Source organism: Erinaceus europaeus, chromosome 5 (assembly GCF_950295315.1).
Source record: "Erinaceus europaeus chromosome 5, mEriEur2.1, whole genome shotgun sequence".
Taxonomy (NCBI): Eukaryota; Metazoa; Chordata; class Mammalia; order Eulipotyphla; family Erinaceidae; genus Erinaceus; species Erinaceus europaeus.
In genome coordinates this window covers 68385195-68409001 of record NC_080166.1, presented here as the reverse complement: position 1 = coordinate 68409001, position 23807 = coordinate 68385195, and the positions used below count along the sequence as shown (strand labels likewise).

The 23807-nt window shown below is 36.5% G+C and overlaps 1 pseudogene; it reads left to right on the top strand.

Moving 5' to 3' along the window:
• Positions 1-23284: 23284 nt before the first annotated feature.
• LOC132538780 (small nucleolar RNA U3) lies at positions 23285-23373 on the top strand (annotated as a pseudogene).
• Positions 23374-23807: the final 434 nt, after the last annotated feature.

Genomic DNA, 23807 nt, shown 5'->3' with positions numbered 1-23807 from the left:
AAGATTCAGTTTGTGTTTTGAAAAACTTTGAGACATACAATTGATTTTCCCCCTCTCATATTAATTAACTACTGATTTATATGTCTACATTTTGCTATGAGTGTACATAAACACTATTCCCACCACCAAAGGACTGTGACCCATCCCTCTCACTACTCCCACATCCCAATGGCCCAGGAAGCTGCATGTCTACCCCTGACCACTGGATTTTTACTTTGGTGCCCTACTTACAATTTGATCAGGTCCTGCTTTTAGTTTCCCTTTCAGATATTCTTAGTCAACTTCTGTTGATGAGTGGGATCCTCCCATACTCATCTTTATCTTTCTGACTTAGTTCACTTAACATAATTCCTTCTAGCTCTGTCCAAGATGGGTCAGAGAAGGTGGGTTCATTGTTCTTGACAGCTGCACAGTATTCCATTGTGTATATATACCACAGCTTTCTCAGCCACTCATCTTTTGTTGGACACCTGGGTTGCTTCCAGGTTTTATCTATTATGAATTGTGCTGCTATGAACATAGGAGTACACACCTCTTTTTGGTTGGGTGTTATGGAGTCCTTTGGGTATAACCCCAGGAGAGGAATTACTGGATCATATGGAAGGTCCATGTCTAGCCTTCTGAGAGTGTTCCAGACTGCTCTCCACAGAGGCTGTACCAATTTATATTCCCACCAGCAATGTAAAAGGGTTCCTCTTTCCCCACATCCTCTCCAGCATTTGTTGCTGCTGTCCTTTTTGATGTATGCCATTCTTACAGGAGTGAGGTGGTATCTTAGTGTTGTCTTAATTTGCATTACTCTGACAATCAGTTACCAAGAGCAGTTTTTCATATGTTTGTTAGCCTTTTGGATCTCCTCTGAGGTGAATGTTTTGTTCATATCCTCTGCCCACTTTTGGATGGGGTCATTTGCTTTTTTGGTGCTAAGTTTGCTGAACTCTTTATATATTTTGGTGATTAGTTTCTTGTCTGATGTATGGCATGTGAAGACCTTCTCCCATTCTGTGAGGGGTCTCTCTGTTTGTTTAATAGTTTCTTTGGATGTGCAGAGGCTTTTCAATTTGATGTAGTCCCATTGGTTTGTTTCTGCTTTAGTCTTCCTTGCAATTGGGTTTGATTCATCAAAGATGTCCTTGAAGTGTAGGTGGGAAAGTGTTTTACCAATGTTTTCCTCTAAGTATTTGATTGTTTCTGGTCTGACATCTAGGTCTTTGATCCATTTGGAGTTGATTTTTGTTCCTGGTGAGATAAAGTGGTTCAATTTCATTCTTCTGCATGTTTCAACCCAGTTTTCCCAGCACCATTTATTGAAGAGACCCTCCTTCTTCGATTTGATCCATTGGGCCCCCTTATCAAAGATTAGATGCCCATAGGTGTTGGGATTTACTTGGGCTTTCGGTTCTGTTCCACTTTTCTGTGTGCCTGTTTTTGTTCCAGTACCATGCTGTTTTGATGATGATGGCTTTATAATATAGTTTAATGTCTGGGAGTGTTATGCCTCCATTTCTGTTTCTTTTCCTTAAGATGGTTTTGTCAATTCTAGGTGTTTTCAGGTTCCAGATAAATGATTGTAGTGTTTGTTCTATTCTCTTAAAGAAGCTTGGTGGAACTTTTATGGGTATTGCATTAAATTTGTATATGGCTCTGGGGAGAATATTCATTTTGATGATATTTATTCTTCCAATCCATGAGCATGGGATATCTTTCCATTTCTTGGTATCAGTTTCTATTTCCTTGAGTAGCGACTCATAGTTTTCAGCATACAAGTCTTTCACTTCTTTGGTCAACTTTATTCCTAGGTATTTGATTGATTTTACTGAAACAGTAAATGGGAGTGATTTCTGGATGTCTTCTTCTTCAGATTTAGTGTTTGCATAAAGAAATGCCACTGATTTTTGTACACTGATTTTGTAGCCTGATACCTTGCTATATTGCCTAATAACTTCCAGTAATTTTCTACTGGATTCTTTAGGTCTTTCTATGTATGCTATCATATCGTCTGCAAATAGTGAGAGCTTGACTTCTTCCCTTCCAATCTGTGTCCCTTTGATTTCTTTCTCTTGCCTGATTGCTATGGCAAGAACTTCCAATACTATGTTGAAGAGTAACGGTGACAGTGGACAGCCCTGTCTAGTCCCCGGTCTGATGGGGAATGCTTTCAGCTTCTGTCCATTGAGTATGATGTTGGCTGTAGGTTTGCTATATATAGACTCCACTATCTTGAGGAATTACCCATCTATTCCCATTTTTTGTAGAGTTTTGAGCACGAACGGGTGTTGGATTTTGTCAAAGGCCTTCTCTGCATCTTTGAGATAATCATGTGGTTTTTGGCTTTGCTTTTATTGATGTGGTGAATGACATTGATTGACTTATGGATGTTGAACCAGCCTTGCATTCCTGGGATGAATCCCACTTGGTCATGATGAACAATCTTTTTGATGTGTTGCTGTATCCGGTTGGCCAAGATCTTATTTAATATTTTGGCATCTATGTTCATCAGAGATATTGGTCTGTAGTTTTCCTTTTTTGTTCTGTCCCTATCTGCTTTTGGTATCAGGTGATATTGGCTTCATAAAAGGTGGAAAGGAGTATTCCTGTTTCTTCAATCTTATGGAATAGCTTAAGAAGTATGGGTATTAACTGTTTCCTGAAAGTTTTGTAGAATTCATTTGTGAATTTTGTAGAATTCATTTGGTCTAGGACTTTTGTTGTTGGGGAGATTCTTAATAACGGTTTCAATTTCTTTGTCTGTGATTGGTGCATTTAGATTTTGTAGTTCTTCTTGATTCAGTTTTGGAAGTGCATAGGTTTCTAGGAATTGTTCCATTTCTTCCAGATTCTCTAGCTTGGTGGCGTATGGTTCTTTATAGAAGTTTCGCAGGATTCTCTGGATTTCTGTGGTGTCAGTTGTGATATCTCCTGCATCGTTTACAATTCTATTAATTTGAGTCTTCTCTCTTTTTTGTTTGGTGAGTCTGGCTAGGGGTTTGTCAATTTTGTTTAATCTTTCAAAGAACCAACATTTGGCTTCATTGATCTTTTGTATGGTTCTTTTATTTTCGATGTTGTTTATTTCTGCTCTAACTTTGGTGATTTCTGTCCTTCTAGTTGCTTTAGGTTTCCTTTGTTCCTCTTCCTCTAAGTCCTTGAGGTGTGCAGTAAGGTCGTTCATTTGAGCTTCTTCTTGGTGTTTAATATGTGATTGTATGGCTATAAGTTTCCCTCTCAGTACTGCTTTAGCTGTGTCCCAAATATTTTGATAGGTTGTGTCTTCATTTTCATTAGTTTCTGTGTCTTTTAATAATTTTTTGTTTGTTGTTAAATGTTAGTTTTACTCCACTGTGGTCTGAGAAGATACTTGGGATGATTTCAATGCTCTTGAATTTATTGATGCTGTCTTTGTGGCCTAACATGTGGTCTATCCTTGAGTATGTGTTATGTGGATTTGAAAAGAAGGTGTATTCCAGTTTTTAGGGGTGGAGGAGTCTGAAAATGTCCAAGAGGTCTAGTCTGTCAATCTCTTCATTCAATTCTCTTGTATCTTTATTGGTTCTCTGCTTTGTTGATCTGTCTAAGTGTGAGAGTGGGGTATTGACGTCTCCCACTATTATTGTATTACTATTGATGTATTTTTGAAATTCTTTTAGTTAAGTTCTTGACATAGTTAGATGGTCTCTCATTGGGTGCATAGATGTTAATAATTGTTAATTCTTCTTGGCTGATTGATCCTCTTATCATTATGTAATGTCCTTGACTATCTTTTATTACTTTATTTAATTTAAAATCTATCGTGTCTGAGATGAGAATGGCTGTTCCTGCCCTTTTTTGTTGTCCATTAGCCTGTATGATAGTTTTCCATCCTTTCACTTTAAGTCTGTGTTTATCTTGTTGTGACAGATGGGATTCTTGCAAGCAGCATATGGTTGGGTTATGTTTTCTGATCCATCCCCCCACCCTGTGCCTTTTGATAGGTGAGTTTAAGCCATTGACATTTATTGATATTATGGATTTAATGTATTGTAGTGCCTTTGTTCTAAAAAAAATTTGTTTGCTCTGATATATTGCAAGTATTATAGTGATGTTCTTGTTTATAAGAGGTCTTTTAGTACCTCTTTCAGGGCCAGCTTGGTGATGGTTGCCTCCTTTAACTTTTGTTTATCTAAGAAGGTTTTGATCCCTCCATCTTGCTTGAATGAAAGTCTAGCAGGATATATTATCCTTGGTTGAAACCCTTTTTCATTCAGGGCTCGATAGATATCTTGCCACTCCCTTCTCGCTTTTAGAGTTTGAGTGGAGAAATCTGCAGATAATCTTATGGGTTTTCCCTTGTATGTGACTTTTTGTTTCTCTCTTGCAGCCTTTAGGATCTTTTCTTTATCCTTACTTCTTCTCATTGTGACTATGATGTGTCTTGGTGTTTTCAGGTCTGGGTTGATTCTGTTTGGTACTCTCTGGGCCTCTTGAATCTTGATGTCCTTTCTGTTTTTCAGGTCTGGGAAGTTTTCTTCTATTATTTCCTCTAGACTGTTTGCTTCCCCTTCCTCTCTTTCTTCCTCTGGCAGGCCAATTATACGAATGTTACTTCTTTTGAGATCATCCCATATGTCTCTGTTGTTGTTTTCAGTGTCTCTCAATCTCTTTTTAAGCTCTTTCACCTCTTTCTTTGTTTTCTCTAACTCATCCTCTGTCTGACTAATTCTGTTTTCTGCTTCTGTTAGTCTGCTTTCCCTTGCCTCAGCTTCTTTCTTCATTACAGCTATTTCAGCTTTCAGTTCTCTAATTGCTTCAAGATAATCAGTATTTTCCTTGGGGGTCTCAACTGTTGTTTCCCTAATACTGCCATTCCTTTCCTCCAATGTTGTTTTCATTTCTGTGATTAATAAGTTTTTTATTGCTTGCATACTTTTCTTATCTATGGTTACTTCTGGCTGATATGTAGTTTCTTCTGGGCTCTTGTCTTCATTCATTGGAGTAGCAGTTTTATTTGTTTTTGATCTACCCATTTTTTTTTATTTATGTGTTTCTTTTTTTTTATGCTCTGTTGTTCCTCAGTTGTTGTGTCTTGAGTACAAGTAACACTGTACTAAATACCTTTATGAAAATTGCACTCACCAACCTCCGGAATTACAGTAGCAACTGAAGTAAGTATTGAAGTAGTTTAATCGTTACCAGTTAGGTAAACAATTTCTCAAGTTCTTGAAAAACTAGTAACCAAATCCCAGTGATGAAAGAGAAAAGAGAGGATAGCAAGAATAGACAGTTATGCAAATCTACTATCCACTGTATATTCTAGGGGTAACAAGAGGGGAAAGGGAACTAGAGCAGAGATACACACATAGAGAGTCCACTCTGAGTCAGATTTCTTCCCCAAAATAATTCACAAATTCAGAAAGGCAAAGAAGAAGGAAGAAATGTATGACAAGATTAAAAAAAAAAAGACAGAGAGACAGGAGAGAGAAAAGGGGGAAGATATGAAAAAGAGTTGTAATTAAAGAGCAGTGCAAGGAACTTCCCAAATGTGTATCAGTGAATTCAAAAAAGCACACTGTTTGGTGTTGTGGGGTATCCTGCTAGGAGCTGGTCCCCAGGGACTGCATATGGGGCGGGGGGGAGGAGGTATGCTTGAAAATTAAAAGGAAGAAAAAAGAATTTTTTCCCCTTTTTTTCCCTACTCTAATTCTTAACCCAAATTAAGTTATCGTCACCTCCTTGGTGTCACCGTTAGGGCCCCTTATTGGCTGGCCTGCTAAAGGCAGAAAATCCTACCATTTCCAGGAGATGTGTTGGGAGTTCAGCCGCTAGCAACTTCTCAGTCCGCCATCTTCCCATGTACACAGGTCTTTTTGGATGGATGTGTTGGGTCCCTTAGGATATATCCCCAGGAGAAGAATTACAGGGTCATACGGTAGGTCCATTTCTAGCTTTCTAAGAGTTCTCCAGACTGTTCTCCACAGAGGTTGAACCAATTTACATTTGCACCAGCAGTGTAGGAGGGTTCCTTTGACCCCACACCCTCTCCAGCATTTTCTGCTGTTACCTTTTCTGATGTATGACATTCTCACGGGAGTGAAGTGGTATCTCGTTGTTGTCTTTATTTGCATTTCTCTGACAATCAGAGACTTGGAGCATTTTTTCATGTGTTTTTCTGCCTTTTGGATCTCTTCTGTGGTGAATATTCTGTCCATGTCCTCCCCCCATTTTTGGAATGGGTTATTTGTTGTCTTGTTGTTGAGTTTGGCAAGCTTTTTATTTATTTTGGTTATTAGCCTCTTGTCTGTTGTATGGCATGTAAAGATCCTCTCCCACTCTGTGAGGGGTCTCTTGGTTTGGGTAGTGGTTTCTTTTGCTGTGAAGAAGCTTTTTAATTTGATGTAGTCCCATAGGTTTATACTTGCCTTAGTCTTCTTTGTAATTGAATTTGTTTCATTTAAGATGTCTTTAAAATGTATGCGGAAAAGAGTTCTGCCAATATTTTCCTCTAAGTATCTGATAGTTTCTGGTCTAACATCTAAGTCCTTCATCCCCTTGGAATTTAATTTTGTATTTGGTGAAATAGAGTGGTTCAGTTTCATTCTTCTGCATGTTTCAATCCATTGTTTCCAACACCATTTGTTGAAGAGACTCTGGTTGCCCCATTTAATAGTCTGGGCCCCTTTGTCAGAGATTAGATGTCCATAGGTGTGGGGCTGGATGTTTTGTTTTCTATAATAATACTATTGGTTCATTTCTTTAAGCAGAAATATTGAGAACTAGTCTTTTTCAACAAAATTACAATTCTTATTTCTCACATAGAAAATTCTTTGTATTGCTTCAATACCATCAAGATGGCTGGTATGTCCAGTATCAATTAACTTGACATCAAATACTTAGTTTAAAAAAATTATATTTAAATTATTTTTAAAACCAAGTCACATTATATTGTAGACCTGCAATTTCCCTTTAGCAATAAAAAAAAAAAAAAAAAACTTCTGGCGGCTCTTTTTTTTTAAGGGGGTGTTATTAAGGTACATAAAAACTGGGAGCAACATAAGCAAGAGGGAAAGATTGGCAAACCATGTGACATGGGCCACAGTTTTTACGGATTGCTTACCAGCTTTCAGCTAGATGGTTCAAGTCCTAGGGTAACAACTTCATTGGATCCAGGTAAAAGACAGGAGATGACCAGAGTGCTCAGCACTCCAGTTCCATCAGGACTTGGATAGAGAAGAGGAAAGAAGAAAAAGAAGGGTGTGTGTGTGTGTGTGTCTGTGTGTGAAGGACACTCAGCAACAGTAGGTGTGACTTATAAAGGAAGAGAAGGCAGGCTCATAGGAGAAATGGACTAATATATATAAACATAGATAGATAGTTAGAGAAACAATCACCCCATATCTGTGATTTTCGGAGAACTGCAGTTTCCAGTTGAGAGAATAGTGACACAGAAATCTGGAAATGAGAACATTGTAGAATTATACTTGTTATTTTATAATTTTGTAAATCAACATTGTCACCAATAAAATTTAAAAAAAGGAATAAGACAAAATGAAAAAAAAATGCAGTTAAATAATGTTTTGATAATATTCTGCTGTACTATATATATAATACATATTCTGCTGTACTATATATATAATATATAATACTACTCATAATAGGGAAGAGGCAGTGAGCACACCTAGCTAAATGCACACATTATAGTGTGCAAGGTCCAAGGTTCAAACCCCTGGTCCCCACCTGCAAGGGAATAGCTTCACAAGTGGTGAAGCAGGTCTACATGTGTCTCTTTCCCTTTCTGTTTTCTTTCAGTTTCTCTCTGTCTCTATCCAAGAATAAATAAATAAATATATTTAAAAAAAATAATAATGATTTTTTTACACCCACGAAGAAAAGCCCTTTGAAAGGGCAATGTATAAAAACATCTGCTATTTAAAAACCAAGAACTTAAAAGAAGTGAAAAACCAAATAAAGTTTTTAAAATATTTTATTTATGTATTTATGTATTTATTATTGGATAGAGATAGAAATTGAGAGGAGAGGAGGAGATAGAGAGGGAGAGAGACAGAGAGATGTCTGCAGTACTGCTTCACCACTTGTGAAGCATTCCCCCGGCAGATGGGGACCAGGGGCTTGAACCTGGTTGCTTGTGCACTGTAATGTGTGCGCTTAACCAAGTATGTCACTGCTTGGCCCCAAGTCTTATTTTCTTATAATAAATAAATGATTACATTTTACATCTCAGTAAGATTGTTGCTGTAATGATGTGTTTGTAAAATTGAGAGGAAGCAAGTAGATTATTAAATTCCTTATTTTAAAAATGTTCCTTAAAAAATAAATTGCTAAAGAAATAGTATTGAAGACCTGCTTTAGTTTCATGCTATCAAAATGCAAGGTATTCTTTAATTACCCTCATCCATCTTCTTTCTAGTTTTACAAATAGGAAGCAAGATAAATTGATAAAGACTGAAACATTAATTAGTAAAAGATTTTTTTGCAATATTTATTCATTCCGTTTTGTTGCCCTGTTTTATTGCTGTAGTTATTACTGTCATTGTTGTTGGATAGGACAGAGAGAAATGGAGAGAGGAGGGGAAGACAGAGAGGGGGAGAGAAAGACAGACACCTACAGACCTGCTTCACCACTTGTGAGGTGACTCCCCTGCAGGTGGGGAGCCTGGGGCTTGAACTGGTATCCTTATGCCAGCCCTTGTGCTTTGTGCCACCTGTGCTTAATCCGCTGTGCTATTGCCGACTCCCAGTAAAAGATTTTAATGATAATAGCATAAGAGAAAAAAGAAATATTTTGCTTTTCGTATTTGCAAGTAATAACTGAAAAGTTCTATTTAGCTTTTAACTTCGCAAAGCTTAAAAACATTCCTAAAAAAGCAAAAAACAAACAAACAAAAACAATAACAACAACGACAAAACTGTACTGTCTAGTCCTGGGTGGGAAATAGAAATCAACTGCTAATAGGGAGTTTTTGAGGGGAGGGAGGAGGAAAATGGTCCGAAGTTCGTGATATAGTTGAGTTATATACTTTAGCTGGATGAATTCTAAGCTATGTGAATTACATTTTAAGAGAAAGTGTTAACAAATGAAACAATAAAGTCAGAGGACAACATTTAATCAGAATGTAATCTCCCAAAATTATCATGGACTCTCCATTATTAACTTACTGTCTCTTATTTTGACCCCACTCATGAATCTGTATGCCATACATAACCATCTGTATACAAACAGGGAGCTTTGAGATTTTGTTGAAGATCACCCAGTGTGTGTGAGAAAAGTCAGAGCTAGAGTGCAACTGTAGAGTGAGGAGAAAAGACACAAAATGCCCTGCCAGGGGAAATAGAACAGCAAAGGCAAGCTTAAGCTATTCAAAAAATGTTTTTAAATTTATAGCCACAAAATTCAGGAATAGACTATTCTCTCTCTTTTCTTATTGGGAAGTTAATGGTTTACCTTCCCTGGACATGGGTTCAATTTCTTGTCTCACCAAGATGCTTACAAAGCACCATCATGGAAGAGAGAGAGGGGGAGAGAACAAAACACTGTTCTGTCATTTATGATGTCCTACTTGTCATATCTATGATATGTACATATCACATATGTACATATCATATCAAATATAGCATATATAACTATACACACATGTATAGCTTCAATTAATAAAAACTCAGTAGCTAGCTTTCCTGACATCCTGAAGTTAAAGCAAGTATAAGAGAAAAGAAAAAAACTTTAGAAATTAAATAACCTCTTGATATTTTAAAAAGAAACTGCTCATGAAAAAAGCTTTTTAAGGAAGTACATGTGTATGTAATTTCCAATTTCTATAAAGAACTTCATGTTGAAATATGCCACTTTACAGTAATTATTGAATATAAAATTTACTTAATCTATTAAATATCAAAGGCCTCAAATATATAAATGCAAAAATAAAAGTTTGTCCTACATATAAGAAGGTATTGAAGACATAATGTCCTATCAGCTATTTAAAGCAACGCAGAATAAAGCCTACCGCAGATGACAATTAGCAATCAGCAGGGCTCAAGAGCTTTTATGCCATTTTGCACTTTATGTGTTTACAAAGCTGCAACCTATTGGCATTTAATTCCATATTTACTGTCTCATGCGTCTCCTTGCACAGCAGGCTATGGAATGAGCACCAAACATGTTATCCTAAGTATTGTACTAAATGAAAATTTAATTAAATCACAACTTAAAAAAAAAGTCTTTCCTGTCTTACCCTTGGGTTGGACATGTGATATTCAGATGTTCATTTTATCAATTTATTCATGTCAAATTATGAAATAATGCTAAAATAATGTCTGTTAGAGTTCCAGGAGAATGAAACATCTGTTTTAATATACATGAGAAAATAATTTAATATTGTGAATGCAAAAAATTATATAGGTGTATAATTTGATATGCAAATTGGCCTAAGTATAACATGATATAACAAGAATACTAAAAATGTATAAATGCTCCATTTGATTTTCATTCTATTAATGTATATCACTGATTCTTCTTTGAGTAATATTTTAAATGAAAAAAAGGTGCCTTAATTTTATTTTGTTACCTCTAATTTGATATAGGGAAATTCAAAATGTTTGGTATGTCTCTTTACTATGCTCACCATAGAAGGAATCAAGTAAATTACACTAGAATATAAAAATGTCACACACCATAATAGTAGATGCTAGTGAATACCCGGGTAATTTTAGTGTTTTTAAATTTTTACATTTAATTATACACAATTTATTCATGTGATATATGCTTGTATGATAGTTATGATGTATCATATGATATAAGAATTCTGTTCATTTCTTTCTTTTTTTTGCAGTATTTTTTTTTTTTGTCTTCAGGGTTATTGCTGGGGTTCTGGTGCCTGCACTATAAATCCACTGCTCCTGGAGGCTATTTTTTCCCCTTTTGTTGCCCCTGTTTTTTTAAAATAGTTGTTGTGGCTATTATTATTGTTGTTATTGATGTCATTGTTGTTGAATAGGAAAGAGAGAAATGAAGAGAGGCAGGGAAGATAGAGGGAGAAAGAGACCTGAAGACCTGTTTCACCACTTGGCTTGTGAAGTGGCACCCCCTGCAGGTGGGAAGCAGGGGTTGTGGGGTTGGGGGGGTGGGGGGTGTTGGGCTGGACCCAAGATCCTTGGTCCTTGTGCTTTGCGTCCTGTGCACTTAACCCACTGTGCCACCGCCCAGCCACTCATTTCTTAAGTTTAAAACTTTATTTTAAAATTAGAATAACTTTCTTGTAAATCATTATTTCTTTAAATAATATATACTTATCATATGTATGTGTACCAAGACAAAATTTACTTAAAAAAATTATAATGGGGGAGAGATACAGATCAGAGCACTATTCAGCTCTGGCTTATGGTGGTGCTAGAGACTGAACTTGGGAACTCAGAGTCACAGGCATGTAAGTCTTTTGCATAACCATTATGCTATCTTCCCAACCCAAGACAAAATTTAAAAAAAAAATTATTTTCCCTTTTGTTTCCCTTGTTTTTATTGTTGCTGTAGTTATTATTGTTGTTGTTATTGATGTCATCGTTGTTAGGACAGAAAGAAATGGAGAGAGGAGGGGAAGACAGAGACAGGGAGAGAAAGATAGACACCTGCAGACCTGCTTCACTGCCTGTGAAGCTACTCCCATGCAGGTGGGGAGCCGGGGTTCCAACCCGGATCCTTACACTGGTCCTTGCGCTTCACAAGACAAAATTTAAAGACATAAAAATTTTCTGACGTAAATACCAGTGATAAAAATCAAGGGTACAAGTGTTTGGCAGTGTAGTTACTTCTTGTCTTACTTTGAGTTCAAATGGATTTGTTGAGGGCACAAAATACAGTGAACCACAGTGTTGTGCTTCCAGTTCTAACGTTCTTTTCCCCAAAGCAACAGTTTTTATTTTCTTATTTTTATTTATCATCTCAACTTTACCCACACCATTTTTTGAACAGAATATTCTTTTCCCACTAAATAATCTTGACTTCATGATAAAAATAGAGTGACAGTGTATATAGATGGACTTATTTCTGAGTTCTCTATTCTTTTCAGTTTATGTTATCAATTTTCATGTCAATTCTCTATGATCTTGGTTACTATGCCATTGAAATATGGTTTGAAATCAGAAAGTGTGATTCCTTCAGCTTTGTTTTCTCAAGATTGCTTTAGTTATTTGGGACTTTTTTTTTTTTTACTTCAAGTTTTAGGATTACTTGTTCTGTAAAAAGCACCACTAAAATTTTAATAGGGATTCCATTTAATCTGTAGATCCTGTTGGTAGAATATATATATTATGAATTAACCTAACCCATAAGTATGGAAGATCTTTACACTTACCAGTGTTTTATGATTTTCATTGTATAGGTCATTAATCTTCTTGGTTAAATTTATACCTAAGTTTGCATCTTTCTTTTTGGTGTTTTTATAAATTTGGTGTTTTTATAAATTCCAATAGTAACTTTTACAGAAACAACTGAATTTTGTATACTGATTTTATATTCCCCACTGTTATTAATTCATTGACTAGTTCTAGCGGGGTGTTTTTTTGAGACCTCTTTAGGGTTTCTATATTTTACAATCATGTAATCTACAGAGAGTTTTTCTTGTCTTTCTACTTTTAATGCCTTTATTTCTTTTCTTGCCTTATTCTCTACATAGAAATTCAAATTCTATTCTGAATAAATGTGGAAAGAATGGGTGCTGGTTGGTAGCACATTTGGCTGAGCTCATTCATTACAGTGTGCAAGGACCACAGGTTCTCTGCCTGCAGAGGAGGCAGATTATAAGCAGTGAAGAAAGTATCTCCCTCTGTCTTTATTCTCCTCCTCCTCCTCCCTCCCTTTACCTCCTATCTCCCCCTTTCCTGTCTCTATCTAAAATAAATTATAAATATATATTATAAAAATAAAAAAGAACTTCAGGGCTGGATGGTGATACAGTAGAGCACATATGTTACTGTGCATAAAAGCCAGGGTTCAAGACCCCCACCCTTATGGGGGCAAACAGCAGTATTGCAGCTCTCACTTCTCTTAGGTTTTTTTTTTTTTCCTCTTGCCCTCTGTCAAAAAAGAAGGGAAAATAGGAAAAAAAAAATGACTATCTGAAGCAGTGAAGTCATCTTTCAGTTACCAAGCCCCAGTGATAAATCTAGTGACAAAAGAGAAAGGAAGGAAGGAAGGAAGGAAGGAAGGAAGGAAGGAAGGAAGGAAGGAAGGAAGGAAGAATAAAAGTAGAAGGAAAAAGAGAGAGATGAGAGAGAGAGAGAGAGAGAGAGAGAGAGGAAAGAGAGAGAGGAGAGAGAGAGAGAGGAGAGAGAGGAGAGAGAGAGAGAGGAGAGAGAGAGAGAGGAGAGAGAGAGAGAGGAGAGAGAGAGAGAGTGAGAAGGAGGTAGAGAGAGAATGCATGTGTTGTTGTGGACTTTTAACTTATGCTCTTTATTGAATTATATACATTTCTACTTTTTATTATTTTTTTAATTATATTTATTTATGTATTGGATTGAGACAGCTAGAAATTGAGATGGAAATGGCAGGTCGAGAGGTGGAGAAACAGAGAGACACCAGCAGCCCAGCTGCACCACTTGCAAAGCTTTCCCCCTGCAGGTGGGGACCTGGGGCTTGAACCTGTGTCCTTGTTCTTTATCATATGTGCTTTCAACTAGGTTGAGATTTATCTGGGCAACCACTCCGCCCAGATACATTTCTTCTATACTCAGTTTGCTGAAAATAAAACTTTATTAACTTACCATTTAAAATATTATGAAATTTTATTTTTGGCTGTTATTTCACACCAAGCAAATGAATAATGTTTGATGAATATAGTTTATACATAAAAGTAGTAAGTACATTCTCATGATACTTTTTAAAATTTTATTTATTTAAATTTTTTGATATTTATTTATTTCCTTTTGTGGCCCTTGTTGTCTTACTGCTGTAGTTATTATTGTTGTTATTGATGTCGTAGTTGGATTGGACAGAGAGAAATGGAGAGAGGAGGGGAAGACACAGAGGGGTAGAGAAAGATAGAGACCTCCAGACTGTGTGTAAAGCGACTCCCCTGCAGGTGGGGAGCCGGGGGCTTGAACTGGGATTCTTAAGCCTGTCCTTGCTCTTTGCGCTTAACCTACTGCGCTACCACCTGACGCCCCTTCTTTTCTTTTTAAATATTTATTTATTATTTATTCCCTTTTGTTGCCCTTGTTTTATTGTTGTAGTTATGATTTATGTCATTGTTGTTGGATAGGACAGAGAGAAATAGAGAGAGGAGGGGAAAACAGAGAGGGGGGAGAAAGACAGACACCTGCAGACCTACTTCACCACTTGTGAAGTGACTCCCCTGCAGGTGGAGAGCCAGGGACTCGAACCGGGATCCTTATGCTGGTCCTTGACTTTGCACCACGTACGCTTAACCCGCGGCGCTACCGCCAAACTCCCTCCCCTACTTTTTAAATTTTAAAATGTTGAACACCATTTCACCTCATGAGATACAGTGGCATAGTTCATGGTAGCACTGGAGAGAAACACTGACAAACGTCATGAACATGTTAACGTGATCTCAGTTTTTGTCATTTGTCAAAACTAAATTTATTACTATTTATTTATTTATTTATTTGAAAAAGGAGACATTAACAAAACCATAGGATAGAAGGGGTACAACTCCACACAATTCCCACCACCAGATATATATCCCATCCCCTCTCCTGATAGCTTTCCCATTCTTTACCCCTCTGGGAGTATGGACCCAAGGTCATTGTGGGGTGCATAAGGTGGAATGTCTGGCTTCTGTAATTGCTTCCCCGCTGAACATGGGCATTGATTGGTCAATCCATACTCCCAGTCTGCCTCTCTCTTTCCTTAGTAGGGTGGGGCTCTGGGGAAGCCGAGTTCCAGGACACATTAGTGGGGTCCTCTGTCCAGGGAAGGCTGGTTGGCATCCTGCTGGCATCTGAAAACTGGTGGCTGAAAAGAGAGTTAACATACAAAGCCAAACAAATTGTTCACCAATCATGGACCTAAAGGCTGGAATAGTGCAGATAAAGTGTTGGGGCTACTCACTGCAGACTCTTATGTACTTTTGCTTTCAGGTATATATTTTTCCCTGGTTTATGAACATGTGTGAACATATGCTCTATCCCAGGGGACCTGGTCTATATCTAGGTTTGGGGACTTTATTGAGGAGTGGACCACCTGGAATGGAATTAGAGAATACTATGAAAGGAAAGGTCTCACCCGCGTAATGAAGCTGAAGGGTTGTCATTCCACACCTGAAGTCTCTGGACACAGTCTGAAGTGAATGAAGCATGTTGGGGTGGCACTCCTTGTGTTGATTAGGTTGTGATCGGCGGATGCAATATCATTTGGTATGAATTGAGAAGAGCATGCAGGAAAGTGTTCCCCACCCTGAGGTTCCAGGACTGGGGGAAATATAGGCTCTATTCTGTAAATGTGAGGTTCCTGCTGTCTTAGGGTTCAAGCAGACAATGGATAGTTATTGTTATCATCACATTATTTGGTAATTGGGTTTACTTTGAAAAGTCCCTTTGTTAGGATTTGCATCCTGTAAGTAGCTGTGCCACCGGTTGCTTCTGTTCTCCCTGGTCCAGGCTTTTGAGAGAGTCAACATATTAAAGTCAACATATTAAAAACATATCAATAAATGTTTTTTCTACTATCTTTATTTATTTATTGGAGACAGCCAGAAATTGAGATGGAAGGGGGAAATAGAGAGGGAGAGAGACAGAGATATACCTGTAGCCCTGCTTCACTACTTGCAAAGTTTTCCTCCTGCAGGTGGGGACCAGGTATTCGAACACATGTCCTTGTGCATTGCAACATGTGTGCTCAGCTCAACCAGGTGTGCCACCACCTGGCCCTAATTTACTACTCCTTAGTCAGCAACATAAGTATGTTTCCACACCATACTGTTTTGGAGGAGAATTAATAAATATATATGTATAAGCATAAGCAATGTTTCTGTAACAATTTACATGTTTAGAATATTTATATAACTGTGTTGAAAGTTTAGACATACTAATAAAAATTAACTAGAACTAGGTTAGGAATACTAGACTTGACAGGTTCTCTTAAAGTATATCTTAAAGATATCTGCCACTATTGCAAATTCAATGCTAAACATTTTTTGTGATGAGACTAGCAAAACATATAAAATATAGAAATATGGAAAACACAACATTTAGCATTTATTTATTAAATATCTGACATTATTGCATTATTAAGTTTCCCTGAAAGCAGTATACTATAAATATTACTACTATATTTTAAATAAGTTAGATAATATTATAGTGCTTAAATAAATTTTCATAATTTAGAAACATCATAAGTAAAAAAATTAAAATTTACTATAGGTTTGTGTGAATTTAAAACTATATTATTTTAATCATTTTGCATAAACAAATACGACTTTATTTGATATTGACCATATTATTTCAATTTATACTTATTGACAGTTTTTGCTTTCCTAATAAGTATCAGAATCTTCTGTTGTCTGGTTTTTAGACAGAATTTTTGAAATTACTTTTGCTTTAAGATTGGATCTATTATAGATAGTGTCCACATAAAAGTGGATACTACTGAACACATGCGGATGTGACAAAATGTAATATTCTTCCATTAAAAGAGTATATATACTGTGTGGCCCAGCAGGTGATGCAGTGGAATGAGGATTAAACTGTTAAATATGATGAGGTCCAGAGTTCAGTTTTTAGCACTGCACGTACCAGAGTGACGCTCTGCTTCTCTCTCCTCCTTTCTCCGATTCCTAAACAAGCAAACTAACTATAGACAAAAAGAGTGTATGCCTTGCTACTACAACATATGTTTTGCTATAATGGCTGTGATTTATGTTGTGAAATATATGAGGTGTACTTATATTAAAAGTATAATGGAGACACATTTAAAATCATAAGGAATTTTTACTTTAAAATTAGTATGCATTTAAACTTCAGTTTATTTTCCTTGGAAATCTTAAGAAGCTCCTACTAGAAAAAGTAGCAAATGTTTGAAATCCTTTCTCTGTTGAAAAGAATAGAGTTAACATAATTGAATGATTAATTGACTTCTAATTGGAGCACTAAGGATGGATTAGAGAGATTTTGTGTGTTTGTACTTCACTGCTAGGTGACCTTTGTCTTCAATGCCTACTACCTTAAAAAGAAGTAAAATAGAAAAAAGATCCTTAAACTTGTATGAAGTGTGGACTTGACAAAGTATAAAAATATAATTATTGGGAGTCGGGGGGTAGCACCTCGGGTTAAGCGCACGTGGCGCCAAGTGCAAGGACAGGCGTAAGGACCTGAGTAAGGATTCTGGTTCCAGCCCCCAGCTCCCCACCTGTAAGGGGATCTCGCTTCACAAGCAGTGAAGCAGGTCAGCAGGTGTTTATCTTTCTCTCCCCCTCTCTGTCTTCCCCTCCTCTCTCTGTCCTATCTAGCAACATCAACAACAATAATAACTACAACAATAAAACAACAAGGGCAACAAAAGGGACAATAAATAACTAAAAAAATTTAAAGGATATTTAATTACTACACATTTGAATTAGTATGTTTCATTATTGAAAAGGCTATTTAATGTTTCTGCACTATCAGTGAATTATGAAGAAGGTTGAGAAAAAAGATAACTGATAGAAAAAAATAATAATCAGATCAGAATACAAAATAAGAACAAAGATAGTATGGAAGCAGATGAAGAAAGATGAGTGAAGGCTACAGCAGGGATTGTGGTAGACTCTTCTTAAGTCAAAACCAGTTTGTTTGTCACTGTGTCCAATGTTGCTTTAGGATATTCATTTGGGTATTCAATTTTAGGAAATAATAACAGACTGTGGAGAAAGAAATAAAGGTCATAAGCAATTTTTGTTGATAGTGTCTGTGATTTTAAAATACTTAAAGAAATGCTAAGAGAAGTTATCTCTTAGAATTTTACACATAATAAGAAATGATATAAATTTAGAATGTGGATCACTAAATAAGTTGTTAGAAAAGTGGTGAGAAAGTAGCACTTGAAAATGAGAAAATGCCCCAGTTTTTTAAAATTATTCATATTAGGAAGATGTAGGTAGAACAAGAATACTGAAATTTTGGATTAAAAAAAAACATTTTACTTTAGCAGCAAGAAAATTTATGCTGAGGTGCTCTTATCTCTCTCCTTTTCTATCTCATTAATAAATAAAGTAGATGTTAAAAAAAAGAAAGTCTCACTTCTCCAGAGCTCTAACCAGCTAGAGAAAGATAGAAACAGGCTGGGGCTATGAATCAAGCAACCAATGTCCATGTTTGGTGGAGAAGCAATTACAGAAGCCTGACCTTCCACCTTTTGCACCCCATAGAGATCTTTGGTCCATACTTCCAGAGGGATAAAGGATAGGGAAGCTTCAAATGGAGGGGATGGGACACAGAACTCTGATTGTGGGAACTATCTGGAATTATACTCCTGTGATTTTACAATCTTGTTTGTCATTACTAAATTGCTAATAAAACATTTATCTTATAAAACAAACAACAATAAATAAACAGAAAATAAGAGAAGATATGCTTAAATACTTAAGAATATAGACAAAATTGTGGATAATTGATGTATAGGTTGCAAAAGAAAGAAGACACACACACACACACACGCACACACACACATTACAGTGCAGAAGGACCTGGGTTCAAGTCCCTGGTCTCCATCTCCAGGGAGGAAGCAGGGCTGCAGGTGTCTATCTCTTTCCTTCTGTATTTTCCCCTACCCTCTCAATGTTTCTCTGTCTCTATCCAATGAAATAAAATAAATTAAAAGAAAGAAAGAAGAAAACCACAATAATGTTAAATAGGACAGAACTAAGTAACATGCACAACAGACACACACACACACAGAGACACACATATTTTCCTTAGTAATAAGTATAAATCATGGGATGAAAGAAGAAAATGATCCCCAAAATTGAAAAACACATTAGGTCAAACGTAGAGAAAGTGGTTATGAAACTTTACAACAAGGTGTCAATGATAAATTTTTGTTTCTGTGGGGAAGCAATTACAGAAGCCAGACCTTCCACCTTCTGCATCCCACAATGACCTTGGGTCCATACTCCAAGAGGGTTAAAGAATAGGAAAGCTGGGAGTTGGGTGGTAGTGCAGTGGGTTAAGAGCATGTAGCGCAAAACGCAAGAACTGGCATAAGTATCCCAGTTCAAGCCCCTGGCTCCCCATCTGCAGGGGAGTCACTTTACGGGCGGTGATGCAGGTCTGCAGGTGTCTTTCTCTCCCTCTCTTTGTCTTCCTCTCCTCTCTCCATTTCTCTCTGTCCTATCTAACAATGACGACAGCAACAACAACAACAATAATAATAAGGACAACAACAATACAAAACAACAAGGGCAACAAAAGGGGAAGTAAGTAAATAAATAAATAAATAAATAAATAAATAATACAGGACAGGAAAGCTATCAAGGTAGACGATGGGATACGGAGTTCTGGTGGTGGGAATTGAGAGTAGAGTTGTACCCCTCTTATCTTATGGTTTTGTCGGTGTTTCCTTTTTTTAAAAAAAATATTTTATATAATTTATTTTTCCTTTTGTTGCCCTTGTTGTTTAACATTATTGTGGTTATTGATGTCATTGTTGTTGGATAGGACAGAGAGAAATGGAGAAAGGAGGGGAAGACAGAGAGGGGAGAGAAAGACAGACACCTGCAGACTTGCTTCATCACTTGTGAAGCGACTCCCCTGCAGGTGGGGAGCCCCTGTTGGAATCAGGATCCTTACACAGGTCCTTGCGCTTTGCGCCACGTGAGCTTAACCCGCTGCGCCACTGCTCCACTCCCTAGTGTTTCCTTTTTATAAATAAAAAAAAAAAAGAAAAAAAATTGTTTCTTTGCCAGTGCTGGTGGGTTTACTTTATATTTAGAAAATGCCTGTGTAGTTGAAAGGTGCTTGACATTAATTAAAAATTAATTAACTGTAAGCTTTCTAAAATGACCATCTGAACTTTGAAGGAAAATGGAATGGATTTAAGCAGTATTTGAAAATTCTCTTTCAGAAATAATTGACAACACATGTAAGAGTGGAGATATGACTTACTAGGGGCTTACATAAACATTATCAAAGGATTTTAATGGATTTAAAAAATCAATGTAAATTAGCATTGAAGTATGGTTGCCTAAAGCTTAAAAACTGATTAGAAATATTATTGATAAGAATAAATTACAGAAAAAAACGAGTTCACTACCACACTCTGTCCTTGAAAACTTGACTTTATATAGTTTTCCATCTCTGATTTGAACATTTATAGAAGATTATTGCTTAAATTCAAATTAAGAATTGAGTATCTGAGAGATGCAGTTATATGCTGAATTATTGAAGGAACCATGTTTCAACACTGTAGAGATAACAATTCTGGGGGAGTTTGGGGGGGGGAAATAGTTGTCTTTCAGTATTTGCACAACTTTAACATGTGAATTTGCACAAGATGTGCCTGTGATTCTTTGAAAATAATGACAATTAATATATATAATTAATATATATTATTGCGGCAGTTAATGACTTACAGTACAATTGTTGGTACATAAGTACAACCTCTCATTATCTCATGGTAGGTATCTAGATGTCTGTAAGACACTCACTCCCCAAACTTAAGTCTTTTTCCCCAGTCATGATCTAGGACCCCAATGCCCCTCCTTCCCACCCCTTCCCCTCCTTCCCTAGAGCCCTTTTTTTATCATGCAACACACCAAACCCAGTCCCAGTCCCAGTCCCCTTACTGCCCTTGTTTCTTAAGTTCCACTTATGAGTGAGATCATTTGGTATTGGTCCTTCTTTTTCTGGTTTACATCACTCCACATGACTTCATCAAAAATAAATAAATAAATAAAACAAAGATAATTCTACCATTACCCTTTTTACATTCCACATTAGGTTATTTTAAGCAGGGAACACACCCTTCAAAACAGAGAAGACATATGAATGGAGTTCAACAAATTGGGGATAATATCACAATGTACTATAAGTATATTTGAATTTTCAAAAAGAATTGCAAGAGTAGTTATAATATCATTCTTTGAATTTATTTTTGGTGTTTCGGTGTCTACCTAGAAAATCATACTTCAACCTAATTTACTACTTAATGATGTTGCTAGAATGCTCTACGGTTTCTTTCCTCTTCAAATTATTAATAGCTTTCTATGAAAGTTGAAGTTGTTGACTACTTTATTGCAAATGCTTCACTTTGATTTCTGATATCAACCTCTCCTAATTTTCATATTTCATATTTATATGTTTCCATTTTTATCACTAGCATTTGTGACTTTTTACTTACAATAATTTGTTTTTATACTGTGTGTGCTGAACCCGATGTGCCACCACCTGGCCCCTCAAATTATTTGATTTTAAATTCCTCAATCTTCTCTGAAATTATGTCCACTCTTCTTTTTCTGTTTTTTTCCCTCTTCTCTCCCTATACCTCCCCTTCCCACTCTCCCCATTCTTCCTCCTCTCCAACCTTGATACCCTTTGCCTTCCCCCCAGCCCCCTTCTTATGCTTCTCTTCCTCTTTCCCTTCTTGCAAAGCCAGAAAATTCACTGATAAAAAAAATCATTTTTTATCAATGATTTCACTGCTCTCTAATTACTTTCTTATTCAGAGTCACATGACAACTATTAAGCTTCCCTGGGTGTCAAACTGTTCTTCCAGAGTACAGGGGCTCAAATCTGGGTCATGAGCTTGGCAAAGCAGATTTCTCCTATTCAGTGAGCTCTTAGGGCTCTCTAATCTTTTCTATTGTAAACCATTCACTACTGGAATAGCAGCTTCTTTTTCTTTCTTTTTTTCCTCCTTCCTTCCTTCCTTCCTTCTTCCCTCCCTCCCTTCCTTCCTATTTTCCTCTTTCTTTCTTCCTTTCTTTTTATTTATTTTAATTTCTTTTCTTTTCTTTTCTTTTCTCCTTACATAAAGAGAACACGTTAATTAGGGGTTTAGAATCTAGACATGGAGTAGAATAGCCAAGGAGAGATATTAGACCACCTACAAGGTGTCGGGATTAGGGAGTTATTAGGCATAAACATCAAGGTGAGGTGAAACAAAAGCCAAAGGCCTCTTTCCAGTAAGCAAAACAATTCTAAAGAGGTGGAAGGGTAAAACCTTACCAGTCACTCCCTCCTCTATACCCCAAAGGGATAACATGTCCTGAGTAAATTCAACCAGCTAGAGAGCTCCACTTTTATTCTTTGTGGATAATTCCCATGATTCTATAAGTGATTGCCTAAGGACCTTACATATATAGACCTTTACAAGATAGACTTGCTTTTGGAGTTCATGTTTAACAGATTTTTACCTGATCTATTTCTTGCAATGAGCTGCATAGAGTGGAACTACAAGATGGACCTATGTTTATGTAATAGGTTTTATTCAGCTATGCTTGATGATGCAAAGAGGAACATTGGCTCTGCTATGAGGATATATTTCTAATCTAGAAAAGTTGTATAGCTCAATAAGCCTTTAACAAGGAAGTCAACAAAGTCTTTTTTGTTTGTTTGTTTTCTTTTTCACTCCCAGTTACAGCAGTTATTTTACTTTATTTTATCTATTTGGGAGGTGAGAGTATTTTGCAAACAAACATTATGTGAAATTGGGTTCATGTGTAGACAACTGTGTTGTACACCATTAAATCCCCCAATACAATGGGAAAATGTAAATCACATAATGCGAGTCCATAATGTTACTGTGGGAAAAAATTACCAAATGGCATAAATCTGTTTCTGAAGGGCAAATATTAAGGACTTTTGTGAAAAACAATTTTCAAGATCCAGGAGGAAATTTAAGTGTAGAGATATAGAAGAGAACCAGTTCATTAGATGACATTAGTAACTACAGTTTTGAAGAAGAGTTTATAAAAGTAGAGTCTGGAATATGCTTACATACTCTGATTGATATAATCTTGGTTTTTACTCCTTATCATTCCATACCTATTGTTTTATAGTGAATTCATGATCAAATTCTATCAATTGTCAATCAGATCTGAGGATGAAAGTGTCCATACTCAGAATTATGACAGCGAAAAATATGATTGAATTGGATTTTTATACAATGTGAGAATTTTTAAAATAGATTTTTAAAATTTACTATTGAATAGAGACAGAGCAAAATTGAGAGGAGAAAGGAGGAGAGAAAGGGTGAGAGACAGAGAGACAGACACCTGCAGCTCTGCTTCACCACTTGTAAAACTTCCCCCCTGCAGGTAGGGACCAGGGGCTTGAACCTGGATCCTTGTGCATTGTGATGTGAGCACTTAAGACTATACTTTCAGGGATCATTTCTATAGTTTGTAATGTGAGTACTTAAGCAGGTGCACCACCACCTGGCAACCTAATTGAATTGGTTTTTAAAAATAAAAAGGACAGAAAGATAAATAAAAACAATTAAAAAATCAAAGAAAAAAAGGAAACAATAAAAAGAGACTAGGATATAGAGAAGGAAGGAAATAATGATGCAGGTAAAGAGGAAAGGAAAGCTGAGAGTATGAAAGGGATAAAATGGAGGAAAACCTAACTATTCTGAAGCATAAAGGAAAAAAGTGTTTTCTGGCCATGGGGTTTTGTTCTGTTTAAAAACCATACTGGATGGTCAAATAATGTCAGAAGTATGTTTGGTTAGTAAAGAATAATTCATGAAAAATAATTACCTAAAGCTAAAATTATTTAATTTTATCCTCCCAAGGGGATTGCAACCTCAGAAGATTTTATCAAAATACATTCTTTCTGAGAAAGTGATGAATATACACTGACAAATCCCAATTCTATAAACTCTATTTTGC